The 12,038-nt window shown below is 50.1% G+C and overlaps 1 pseudogene; it reads left to right on the top strand.

Annotated features, from left to right (window-relative positions):
* The window catches only part of LOC108178795 (cilia- and flagella-associated protein 337-like), a 58,542-nt pseudogene that overhangs the window by 39,435 nt on the left and 7,069 nt on the right, over positions 1-12,038 (top strand).

The raw sequence follows: 12,038 nt of genomic DNA, 5'->3' as shown, positions 1-12,038 counted from the left end.
AGAAAATTCTCCGTGTGTGAATGATTAGAGACGGGGAAAGGGATGAATAGACAGGGGGAGTTGAAAGTGTTGGAACCCAAGTCTGACATTGACATGTAGTGCGTTTTATTTCTCCTGCTTGCTATGCTGGATGGTCACGGAGATTTCCAAACGGCTTCAAACCTTGTAAATTCTTCATTCATTTCACAGCCTAAGCCTTGCATCCTTCGACTCATTTGAGAGAAGACTACCTGGGAAGTCTCGGCGTTGAACTTGTCCTTTAGAGTTATAGGTCCCTGGGCTGACGGCTTTGGTTTTAGCGCATGTGAGAGCTGTGGGTCTTATTATGAGGGTGAGGCTATGCAGCCCGTGGAACAGAGCTTGTCAGCTGACATATGATTTGCTGCAATGCAATCACCCACACATCAGAAGCGGATTGCTTTTTATTCCCACTGGCATTAGGGGAATTTGCTTTGACATTTCAAAAATCTGCATGGCTGGTGCGGTGGGGGGTAGGGTTAGAAAATATGCCAGTGCCCTCTCTCTGAAGTTGGGAGTGTGTTGGCAGCTCATTCATCCCTTGTACAATGTCCCCTCCTGGCTTTGAATGCAGGACTCACCATGTGACTTGCATCACTTCTGGGAGCCACAACCAACTGGCAAGGCGACCTGGTGAGGCCCGGTTCACTGTTTGACTCTCAGCCCACACAGTGGCACACATGGATGTCTCCTGCGCTCCAGAGGCTCTCCCGAGTTCTGGACCTATTCAGGCGGGCACAGCCATCAGCAGTCCTGGCTGTGGCAGCATTGTGACGGAGTCTGGCACAGCCGGCAGCACTGAGCTCCCAGCAGTCACTTCCCCTACATGTTCAGGCTGGGATGTGAGGCCAGAGGGTCAAGTCCATGCAGCTCTTCCCAAGTCCAGCTGGGAGTCCCATCGTGCAGGAAAGGCAGCTCGGGGATGGGCTGTGTGTCATTTTCCTCAAGAAAGCACCCATCTCCTGCTCTTGCTTGGTGTGAATTCACTGTGCAATTCTTAGGCAGCCAGAGAGTCCAGGAGGTGACAGTACTGCTGCCCTGTGTCTTGTTAGGGCCCGCAGCCATGAGACTGCTTCTGAGTCTTATTAGGACTTACCAGTGCTCAGGCTTTCTACAGCTCCCTGGGCCTGAATCAGTGCCCTCAAAATCATCTGGATGCCAAGCCAATATGACACATATCAAGAAAGTAAGGTCACCATTCCCAATCGTCTGCCACTTTCTCTACTTCATGGACCCTGTAAGTATTCCAAAAGGCACAAGTCACTAGAATACAAATTCTATGAAGACAGATCTTGTTGAATTCTATTTTTTATAATTACTTATTTAAGATTTATTTATTTTATTAGAAAATCAGAGTTACACAGGGAGAGAAGGAGAGGCAGAGAGAGAGAGGTCTTCCATCCGCTGGTTCACTCTCCAACAGTTGGAGCTGTGCCACAACAGTCGGCCACAACAGTCGGAGCTGTGCCAATCAGAAGCCAGGAGTCTGGAGCTTCCCCCGGGTCTCCCATGTGGGTGCAGAGCCCCAAGGACTTGGGCCATCTTTTATTGCTTTCCCAAGCCATACTAGAGAGTTGTATTGGAAGTGGAGCAGCCGGGACTTGAACCAGTGTCCATATGGGATGCTGGCACTACAGGCGGTGGCTTTACTCACTATGCCACAATGCTGGCCCCAGATATTGTGGAATTCTTGGGACTTAGCCCTGTGCCTGTTTTTTTGTTTGTTTGTTTGTTTGTTTTTTGACAGGCAGAGTGGACAGTGAGAGAGAGAGACAGAGAGAAAGGTCTTCCTTTGCCGTTGGTTCACCCTCCAACGGCCGCCGCAGCCGGCGCACTGCGCTAATCCGATGGCAGGAGCCAGGTACTTCTCCTGGCCTCCCATGGGGTGCAGGGCCCAAGCACTTGGGCCATCCTCCACTGCACTCCCGGGCCACAGCAGAGAGCTGGCCTGGAAGAGGGGCAACCGGGACAGAATCCGACGCCCCGACCGAGACTAGAACCCGGTGTGCCGGCGCCGCAAGGCGGAGGATTAGCCTAGTGAGCCGCGGCGCCGGCCTGTGCCTGTTTTTTAGTAGTGGCCCAGTAAATACTCTTTCTTTATATTTTTTAAAAAGATTTATTTTATTTATTTGAAAGACAGAGTTACAGAGAGAGGAAGAGACAGAGAGAGGACTTCCATCCGCTGGCTCACTCCGCAGATGGCCGCAACTGCCAAAGCTGTGCTGATCTGAAGCCAGGAGCCAGGAGCTTCTTCTGAGTCTCCCACATGGGTGCAGGGGCCCAAGGACCTGGGCCATCTTCTACTGCTTTCCCAGGCCACAGCAGAGAGCTGGATCGGAGGAGAAACAGCTGGGACTCGAACCAGTGCCCATATAGGATGCCGGTGCTTCAGGCCAGGGTTTTAACCTGCCCCAAATACTTTTTTTTTCAACCAGCATCTGGTAGATGCCTGTTGCGGACCAAGTGTGTGTTGTTGACTAGAGATCCATCAATGAGCACCTGCCTTGTGGTCCCTGCTTTCATGGAGCTTGCAGTTTGGTGAATGCCGAGTGAAAGAACAAACATATACAGAAAATGCCCCAGGGAGAAAGCCGAGCGTGAGTCAATGAGCTACCTATTCAGGCAGTGTTCCATCCATTCACACGATGCATCGAGCCCTGGTGTTCAGTGCTGTCCTTAGGAGTACAATGCAGAACTAGAAACATGAATAAAATGATACCCCTGGCCTCCAGGATCTCACAGCCTGATGAGGAGATGCAAACCTGAGAAAATACTAAATCCTGAATGTGACAGCCAATCTAAAGACACTCACAATAATGGAGAGGCGCAGAGGCAGCACTCACTGACTTTGTTCTAACATCACACAGGATATAAAAGCTGGCTAGGGTTTTAACAGAAGGGAAAGCAGTCTAACCAGGGGAAAGGATTAAACACGAAAGAAGCCTAATTACACAGAAAGCACGTTGTTTGGAAGGACTTTGGAAAGTTTGAGGGTGTTGAGCACAGGAAAGAAAAGCATTGGAAAATTCTCTTAGGAATTGAAAGCCATGCCAAAAAACTGTCTGGGCCAGCTCAGGCTGCCTTCACAGAATGCCACAGACTGGGAGGCTCAAACAACGAAGTGTATTTCTCACAGTCCTGGAGGCTGGAAGTCTGAGATCTGGATGCCAGCATACATGAGTTCTGGTGAGGGCTCTCCTCCTGGCTTGCACATGGCCGCCTTCTCATGCGACCTCTCGTGGCTGAGAGAGAGCAAGCCTCTGGCGTGACTCCTTATGGGGGCATTGATCCTGCTGTGGTAGCCCCATCTTATAACCTCAGCAAACCCTAGTTACGGCTAGGAGACCCCTTCTCCAAATGTCATCATGCTGGGGTCTTAAAGCTTAGGCACATAAATAAATCTGGCGGGGTGGATGCACACATTCAATTCATAATGGATATGTAAACCCCACTCCTTAAGAAAGCAGCTATGGAAGGAGGACCCCAGACCTAAACATTCACAACCTGCAAAGTATGCTGGGATGGGAGCCTGGAAGCACAGAATTGTAGGAAGGAGGTGGCCTTTGACTTCCTCTTTGCCACATCTTTGTGTTTAAGCAGAAGAGGTATAGGAAGCAATTGTCGATGGGTCCTCAGGGGACATTCTGTGGCAAGTATGCCAGGGAGGGGGAGAAAAAATATCATTCCAGGGACAAGAGAAGTCCATGCTCTTCCCACAGTAACTGCCTCCCGAGGAGAATGTTGACAGGGTCATGTCCAGGGACACTGTGCACTCAGCAGCACTGGTCTTCCAAAATCCATTTTGGTGTCTTACCTTTCCTAAGTGTCTATGTATGGCCAACTCTTTGATACTATAACAAAATACCTGAGGTGAGCTACTTTACAAAAAGAGGTTTGTAATCCACTGTTGGTTGGAATGTAAACTAGTAAGCTATTGTAGAAGCCAGCATGGAGATACCTCAGAAAGCTGAAAATAGGTCTACCATGTGACCAGAAATCCCACTCCTGGGAATTTACCTAAGGGAAATGAAGTCAATTAACAAAAGAGCTATCTGTACCTCCATGGTTATCATAATAACTAAGATATGGAATCAACCCAGATGTCCATCAACTGATGCCTGGATAAAGAAATTATGGTGTGTGTGTGTGTAGTATTATTCAGCCATAAAAAATAATGAGATCCTGTCGTCTTTTGCAACAAAATGGATGAAACTGGGAATCATTATAGTTAGTGAAATAAGCCAGTCTGCAAAAGACAGATTCCATATGTTTTCCCTAATCTGTGTTAACTAAATAGAGTACCAAAAACATAATGAATAGGAGTGAAATAGACATTTTGAGATTTGATGATTGTTTACAGCCCCTGTCTCTACTGTTGAGGAACATTGCTTTTTCTTCTTACTATTTGTTGAACTCTTTACTTAATGTAGGGTTAATCTTATGAGTATAAAGTAAACTGAAAGTAGGTCATTGTAAAAATAAAGAGAAGGAATAAGAGGGGAAGGAGGAGGAAGTGTGGGAGCATGGGTGGGAGGGAGGGTAGGGTGGAAAGTATCACCATGTTCCCAAACCTGTACATATGAAATACATGACATTTGTTCACCTTAAATAGAAAAAATAAATTAAATAAAAAGAGGTTTATGTAGGTGCCCTGTTCTGAAGGCACAGGGGCTGGGAGCTGCCTCTGCTGATGCCCTTTGTGCTGACAGAGTCCTGAGGAGGTGCAGAGCATGCGCTGGTGAATGACAGGGTGCGTGGCATTTGGCACTGTGTCTCTCTCCCTCTGCTTATAAAGCAGTCAGGAGCCAGTCATGGAAACCCCACCCTCATGATCTTATCTGATCCGAATCACATCCCCAGATGCTCCATCTTTAGGCATCAGATTCAGGTTAAGTTTCTTCCCTTTTAATACCTCATGATGGGGGTCAAATTTCACTAGATAGAACCTGGGGGGGGGGGGGTGCGGACCACACCCAAACCATAGCACGGCACATCCAAAACCACTCCTTTCAAGGAGAAGCACATGCCGTCCCCCTCTACCGGCACATGTAAGCCCCAGTGTGGGGCAGATGGGTGTCCCATAGCAACTGAGTCATGGTACACCCTACTCGGAGGGTTACGCCTTCGGCTGCTGGAAGTAACCTTGGCCAGTGCTCGGGTCCTTTTGTCGCATTTCCATCAACACTGCAGCCCCAGTGAGGCGCCTTGTGAATCATCTGCCTGCCGGCAGCATGGTACAGCAAGGAAGCTGCTGGGAGTAAGGGTTTCCTGGGAAAGATAAGGTCCCCAGAGAGGGTGAAAACTGACCCAACGAGATTCCACCCCTCTCTGGCTGGGACAGACCCTACATAGAAGGATGGGGACTTCCAGGTGGACAGTGAATGTGGGCAGCCCACCCCACCCCTGCATCAGGTGAAGGAAAGTTAGCTGTGTGTGCTCTGGGATGTGATTTCTTAACTCTGCCCCATTCTCTCTCTCTCTCTCTCTCTCTCTCTCTCTCTTTCTCTCTTTCTCTCTTTCTCTCTTTCTCTCTTTCTCTCTCTCTCTCAGAACCACGGGCACCAGAAAGACATCCTGTGTATGGCCCAATGCCCACCCTTTCTCCTTGCCACCTCCAGTTATGATGGGGAGATTGTCATTTGCAATGTCATCTCAGGCCACATCAGGCAAGTTGAATGGTCCCAGCCCCTCAGAGGGCCTGGACCACAGAGAAGGTAGGTGAGGGGCAGGCCCAATGGCCACTTTGCACCAACCCTTGCTGGCAGATCAGCTGAAGGAGCCTCATCCTGGACACTCCCCCAGTTAGAAGGGATGTGCTTGGCTTCGTGGTTGACTTGTCAAGTGGAGATTCCCAAAGCTGAATGGGAGCTTAAGAGTTCAGTTAGCCCAGCCACTCCCTGGGTACCTGTCCATCAAAGTCCATCTTACTGGCCAGCCTACCACCTGAGAAGCCCCATTCATCCACTGCAACCTGAAACATGCTCTGTACCTCCAAGAGCATCTTGGATGTTGCTGTTACTTTTTTAAAAATGTATTTATTCATCTTTATTTATTTGAGAGACACACTGACAGACAGAGATTTCCCATCTGCTGGTTCATTTCCCAAATGCCTGCAACAGCCAGGGATGGGCCAGACAAAAGCCAAGAGCCAAGAACTCAATCTGGGTCTCCCATATGGGTGGCAGGGTGCCCAGTATCTGAGCCATCACCTGCTGCCTCCCAAGGTGCACATGAGCGGGAAGCTGGAATCAGACGCATCCCAATATAGGATGCTGGTGTCTCAACACAGTGTCTTAACTGCTAGGCCAGATGCTCACCTCAGCTCTTACTTGAACCCCTCTTCATTCTATTCTCACTTGCCATAGGCTTCTTGCACCCCACCAGCAGCCCGCTCCTCCAGTCCAGCTCCCACATCCCCTCCCTCCTCCTTGGTACCACATTCCTCTTCATGTCATCAGACTTTACACCATTCTCATCTTGTATGCCCTCTCTGGTGATCCACAGTCCCCTAGGCCCCCTAGGCCTGCCTTACTGTGTACAGTATGTTGAATTGCAAATACCTCCCCACTCTCCACCTCATCCTTATCATTTTTCTGCCCTGGTTCCATGTCTTCAAGGCTATCTCTCTCTCTCTCTCTCTCTCTCTCTCTCTCTCTGCTGCTAACATGATCATGGGTTCAGTCATTCATTTATTTATTAAAAATACACTGATGAACACCTGTTCTGTATCTGGTACAATGCTGGGGGTGAGCTCGGGGCTGTCATCACATCTCTCTACCTCCAAGTCCTAAAGCATTCCATAAACACACATGGGGAACAAGTGGAGGATTTAGATGTTCCATTGCTGGCTGTGCTGCATTGGAAAATCAGCTGGAACCTGGAGCCAAGTGGACTTCCTTGCAACCACTTCTCTCCCACCTCCAAAGCCTAGGCTCTTCCTTTCCAAGCAGCAGTCTACAGACACCCATCTGCTGTGGAGCCCTGCTGCAGGAAATACAAGGAGTTGAGCATTTTTGCATAAAATTAAGGAGTTGTATTTTCCAAGACCCAACTAGCAAATCCTTTGAGAGTCATGAGCCCCAGATTAAGATGTCCTGCTTTAGGCATGTGGTAATTTCTTAGCCAAGGAAACCTCCAGTGACTCATTCAGTCAACAAATACCTTCGAGCTGCTCCCACGGGCATAAGCCTGTGGGAGATGTGAAGAGGGAACCAGTGCATTAGGATGCCTGGTACCATCCTCCAGGGGCTCATGATCTAAGTTCAGAGATAAGGTGTGCACATCCAATACGTAAAATTGTGCCGAAGCAATGCTCTTGGCCCTGGAGTGACCGAGAGTGACCCTGGAGGGCAGCAGTTAGAAACGGCAACTACTGGACTCCAGGACGTGCCAAGGCCATTCTTCCCTGCACACACATTGAGTTTATTTTCCTATCCTACCCTTGCTACCCATAACAAAGATCATTCTATGAAGCTCTGTCTGGGAGTGTCTCAGAGTTTTTCAAATCTTTGGAGAAGAAGCAGTGGCATTTCCTTCTAAAGGTTAATTTTCATTGCCATTGAAACAAAAAAATAAAGTCACTGGCCAAGAATGTGATAGTCACCTTTCAGCCAGCAGAACTAATTTAAAACCCTGTTTGCAGCAGCAGTTATGGCTCAAGTTGTGTGATTGATGGTTCTGCAAAACCCTTGTTCTGCTCCAAAAATGCAAAGACAGCCATAGCCAATGGCTTATCGTTCATGTTGCAAAAATTATAAAAGTGAGATACGATACGTGAATATTCCACAAGCCTCCAGGAAAGAACCATCCTGGCTCTTGTTGAAGGTTGAGAAAATGAAAACACAGCACTCTTCCTTACACGGCATTGGTGAAGGGGGAACATATTTGAAAACCATGTGGACCATTATTCTTTTAAATTTTTTTCTTTATTCCTATTTATTTAAAGGAAGAGTGCCAGAGAGTAGAAAGAGACAGAGAAAGAGAGAGAGAGAGAGAGCTCTTCCATCAGCTGGTTCCCTCCCCAAATGCCCTCAACAGACAGGGCTGAGCCAGGCTGAAGCCAGGAGCCAGGAACCGAATCTAGGTCTCTCACATGTATTTCAGGGACCCAAACACTTGAGCCAAAATTGCTGCTTCCCAGGGTTTGCATTAGCAGGAAGCTGGACAGGAAGCAGAGATGGGATTCAGTCCCAAGCACTCTGATGCATTCCAAACAATGGTTTACCCCACTGTGCTGCCACTCCCACCCCTAGATAGTTCTGCCAAAGTTATTCTTAGAAAAGAGAAAGGCAATTGTGCAAACAAAGCCACATGAGCTAAAAACATGTTCTTTCAGCCAATTTCTCCAAATTTCAGCTTCATTCTTCCTTTTTGTTGGATTTGTCACTTCTTTCCTCATATCAAACAAAAAGAATTCAAGGGGCCAGCATCATGGCGTAGCGGGTAAAGCCGCCACCTGCAGTGCCCGCATCCCATATGAGCACTGGTTCAAGTCCCAGCTGTACCACTTCCCATCCAGCTCTCTGCTGTGGCCTGGGAAAGCAGAAGATGTCCAGGTCCTTGGGCCCCTGGACCCACATGGGAAACCCAGAAAAAGCTTCAGGCTCCTGCCTTGTGATCCGCCCAGCTCCAGCTATTGCAGCCATTTGGGGAGTGAACCAGTGGATGGAAGACCTCTCTCTCTGTCTCTCCCTGTCTCTGTCTCTGCCTCTTTGTAACTCTGCCTTTGAAATAAATAAATATTTTAAAAAAATAAAAAGGATTCAAGAGTAAAATCGAGAAATTTCAAACACACTAAAACCCAAAAAACTTGTGAGTTTACTGGGAGAAAAAATATTTTATCTAAGCAAGATAGAGCAGTATTTGTTGGGCGCCTCTAATACGTCAGAAATTTTCCTGAGTGCTTTTAATATTGTATGTCAGAGACCCCAAGAGACAGGTGGTATTGTACCCATTTTCAAAACATGAGGGAACCGAGGATGAAGAGTTGCCTAGCAAGAGTTGTAACAGCTCCATTTGTGGAGAGTCTCTGCCAGGCCCTTCAGCTTCATCAAATGCCCTCAGCCTTCGCAGCAAGGACATGGGCGTTGTTCTCGAAGTGCCTTGGTCAACCCCCTTTAATTCCCTATGAATCAGGCAATCTCCACATCACAGGTGGAGAAAACTGAGCTTCACGGAGGAGAAATACAAGAGTTCTTCAAATGTTTGTAGAAAAATGAAATCAAAAGAGAAGTTTATTTTGGTGCAAAAAGATTTAGAAATCCATGCATAGGTTTTTCTACAACATGCATTTTCCATGAACTTTTAAAGACCCTTCCTTTGTACATGAATTTCAAAAAAGATTTCACATCAAAGTGAGCTTACGTTTATTCCACTTTCCACAGACCCTCTGAAGTTCCCACGTGCTCTTGTAGACTCCACCTGGATGATGCAGTTATTTGAGGAAGCCAGCAGGCACCCCCATTCCCTGGGCTTCCAGCCTCTCTTCCAGGACACAGGCAGACAAGTGAAGGGAGTTTGTCCTCGTGTCCCTTCTCCCTTCCTTGCCCTGAGTCCAACACGCCCAGGAGCCCGATAGCCCCAGAGTAGAGCGGTGCTTAGCTCAACATCGCTGGTGGTGCCTTCCAGGCATCAGGGAGGCCACTGGGGCGAAGGAGCCATGCAGGAGCCACACCTCCAGGTGGGCAACACCCCATTCTGCCGCCTCCAGAACTCAGCCCCTGTGGACCCCCACAAAGCACCCTGTCGAGATCCTAGGCTTTGGAGGCAAACACCTGGGTTTGGACCCTAAACTCCCCCATGAGAGCTGTGTGACTGGGGCCACGTCTGATTCGTTCTGAAAGCATCTGTCTTCCTGTAAGATGGATGCACAGTGCCTGTGTGCCCATGTTTGCTATCATGAAATACAGCCATGCTGGGACAGTGCCCACCTTGGGGCCAGGTGAGTAACAGTGAGTGGCCTGAACTGAACAGTCCTCCTTGCTGCCATCAGCCCCCTCGAGGGCAGGGCCCTGTGTCTGCCGTGTCCTCTGTAGCTCCCAAGTGACAGCGCGGCCCTGAGCTCACAGACAAGCCGAAGAAGTAGTGTCGCATGCTAGCCGACGGGCGGCATCGTGGAGAGATGTGTTGTATCAACTCCGGCACCAATCCCATTGTTCATACCGTCCGTCAGGCTGCTGTGACAAAACACGGTAAGCCAGATGCTTTATAAGCGACGAAACTTCTCTCTCATGGCTCTGGAGGCCGGAAGTCTGAGATCAGAGAGGCAGCAAGGCTGGGTTCTTGTGAAGGAACCCCCTCCTGGGCCCAGCCTGTGACAGGAAGACAGCAAGTGCGCCCCTGGGGTCCCTTTTGTGACCCCATCGGAAGGGGCTTCACCCTCATGACCTCCCCAAGGCCCCACCTCCAAACACCATCACACTGGGGAGAGGGCTGCGGCCACTCAGGGCTCGACAAGCCCTTATACATAAGACCATTCATCTTCCCTCCAGTGTGGGCCACGCACCCCTGGAGCCCCCAGCCTCAGGGGGAGTGGGATTAGGAGAACCTGTGCCCAGGCTCCCTCTTTCCAAGGGACCACTTTCTTCACGGCTCTTGCAGGTTTGGATCTAAGTAGGTTTGCAAGATTTTTCACCAAGAGCAAACACCGGAGTCCTCTGTCCTAAGCACGCTGAGCCGACAGGGGATGAGCAGCAGTAAGGCGGAGGGGCCTTGCGTGGTCTAGTAGAGGAGTGGCAGACTGCGGAAGGAGCAGGTGCATCGGGAGTGAGCCAGGGCTTTAGCCATGTTGTGGAGGCCTGGGTTTGCCACCTGCCTCCCCCTGGAGGGCCCTCTCTGCCCAGTGTCAGTCCCATCTTTCAAGATTCCAGCAAAGCCAGCCTCCCCTGAGCCACTGTCTCCGTCCCTGTCCCTCCACACACAGCAAAGCACTCTACAGCACAAGCTGATGGCGTCTGTCCCTTCCTTGGGAGCAGTCCCTGCTATTTTGGTTAGGATCTCTGCTTCTCTTCTTTCTGTGGTGCTGGGCACATGCCGAGTCCCTGAGACACACATAACAGATGGAGATTTAAAAAAAAATAGATAAATAAGTAAATGTGGTAATGAATGGACATCTTTGTGGTCTTGGTCCCTTCCTGGCTGACAACAGGACTGACAAGAGTCCCCTGTGCAGGAAAGCCAGTGGCGAATGTCCAAGGTGCTGTAAGGGTTAATCCACTTTATTCCAACCAGGCACTCCTGGGAAGGAGGTACCCTTGGCAAGTATCCACAGACCCCAGGCTCAGCCCCTGAGCACCTGCTGGGTGTCTCAGAACTCTCAGCCCCTCCCTCCTGCCCCTGTCAAGTCTCCTGGCCCTGTCTCTCTCCAGGCTGCCAGGGCCGTTAGCCTCTCTGTCGGACTGGCCTCTACTGAGCAGGCTGGTGGGGCTGTCTGCCAGCGTGGCGGCCACCTGTGCCTCCCTTGGTGTCTGAATGTCCACTGAAACCAATCACGGGGGTGGGGGTAAGGGACTGTGCAGAGGCTGGGGCAGGGAACAGGGAGGCGCGCGCTGTGGGTGGAGGAGGAGGAAGAGCCATGAATCTTTCCCCCATGGCCAGGCCCAGACGGCGGTGTCTCCTGCCTCGCCTTCCTGAAGATGCAGGTGGCCAAGTTGGACTTGCCGGCTGCTTCACTCATGGCCAACGGGCCCAGAGGTAAGGCCAGAGCTCCATGCAGGCGAGTGTCCCTCTTTCCTAAGACTGGCTCTCTGAGCCCAGCTGCACAAGTCGGGGTCCCTAAGATTCACCTCCCACCCCCTGCTCCCTCTGCCACTTCCTGCTGGCCTTATTCTGTCTTTAGGGACTAGATCATCTAGCATCCCCACCCCCAGGCTGCTCCAGATTCAACCTCTCCTCTAGGGAGGTGATGAGCTGCAGCTTGGACTCTGCCCCTACCTCCTCAGAATCCCATCTCCCTGCTTCACGGCCCCTACCAGCCCCACCAGGCAGCTGCAGGGGGCATGGTGGCTCTGGTCAGCACAGGC

This window comes from Oryctolagus cuniculus, chromosome 9 (assembly GCF_051225735.1).
Source record: "Oryctolagus cuniculus isolate XC-2025 breed Fujian yellow rabbit chromosome 9, ASM5122573v1, whole genome shotgun sequence".
Lineage (NCBI taxonomy): Eukaryota > Metazoa > Chordata > Mammalia > Lagomorpha > Leporidae > Oryctolagus > Oryctolagus cuniculus.
The sequence above is the reverse complement of the archived record's forward strand: the minus strand, read 5'-3'. Positions and strand labels throughout refer to the sequence as shown.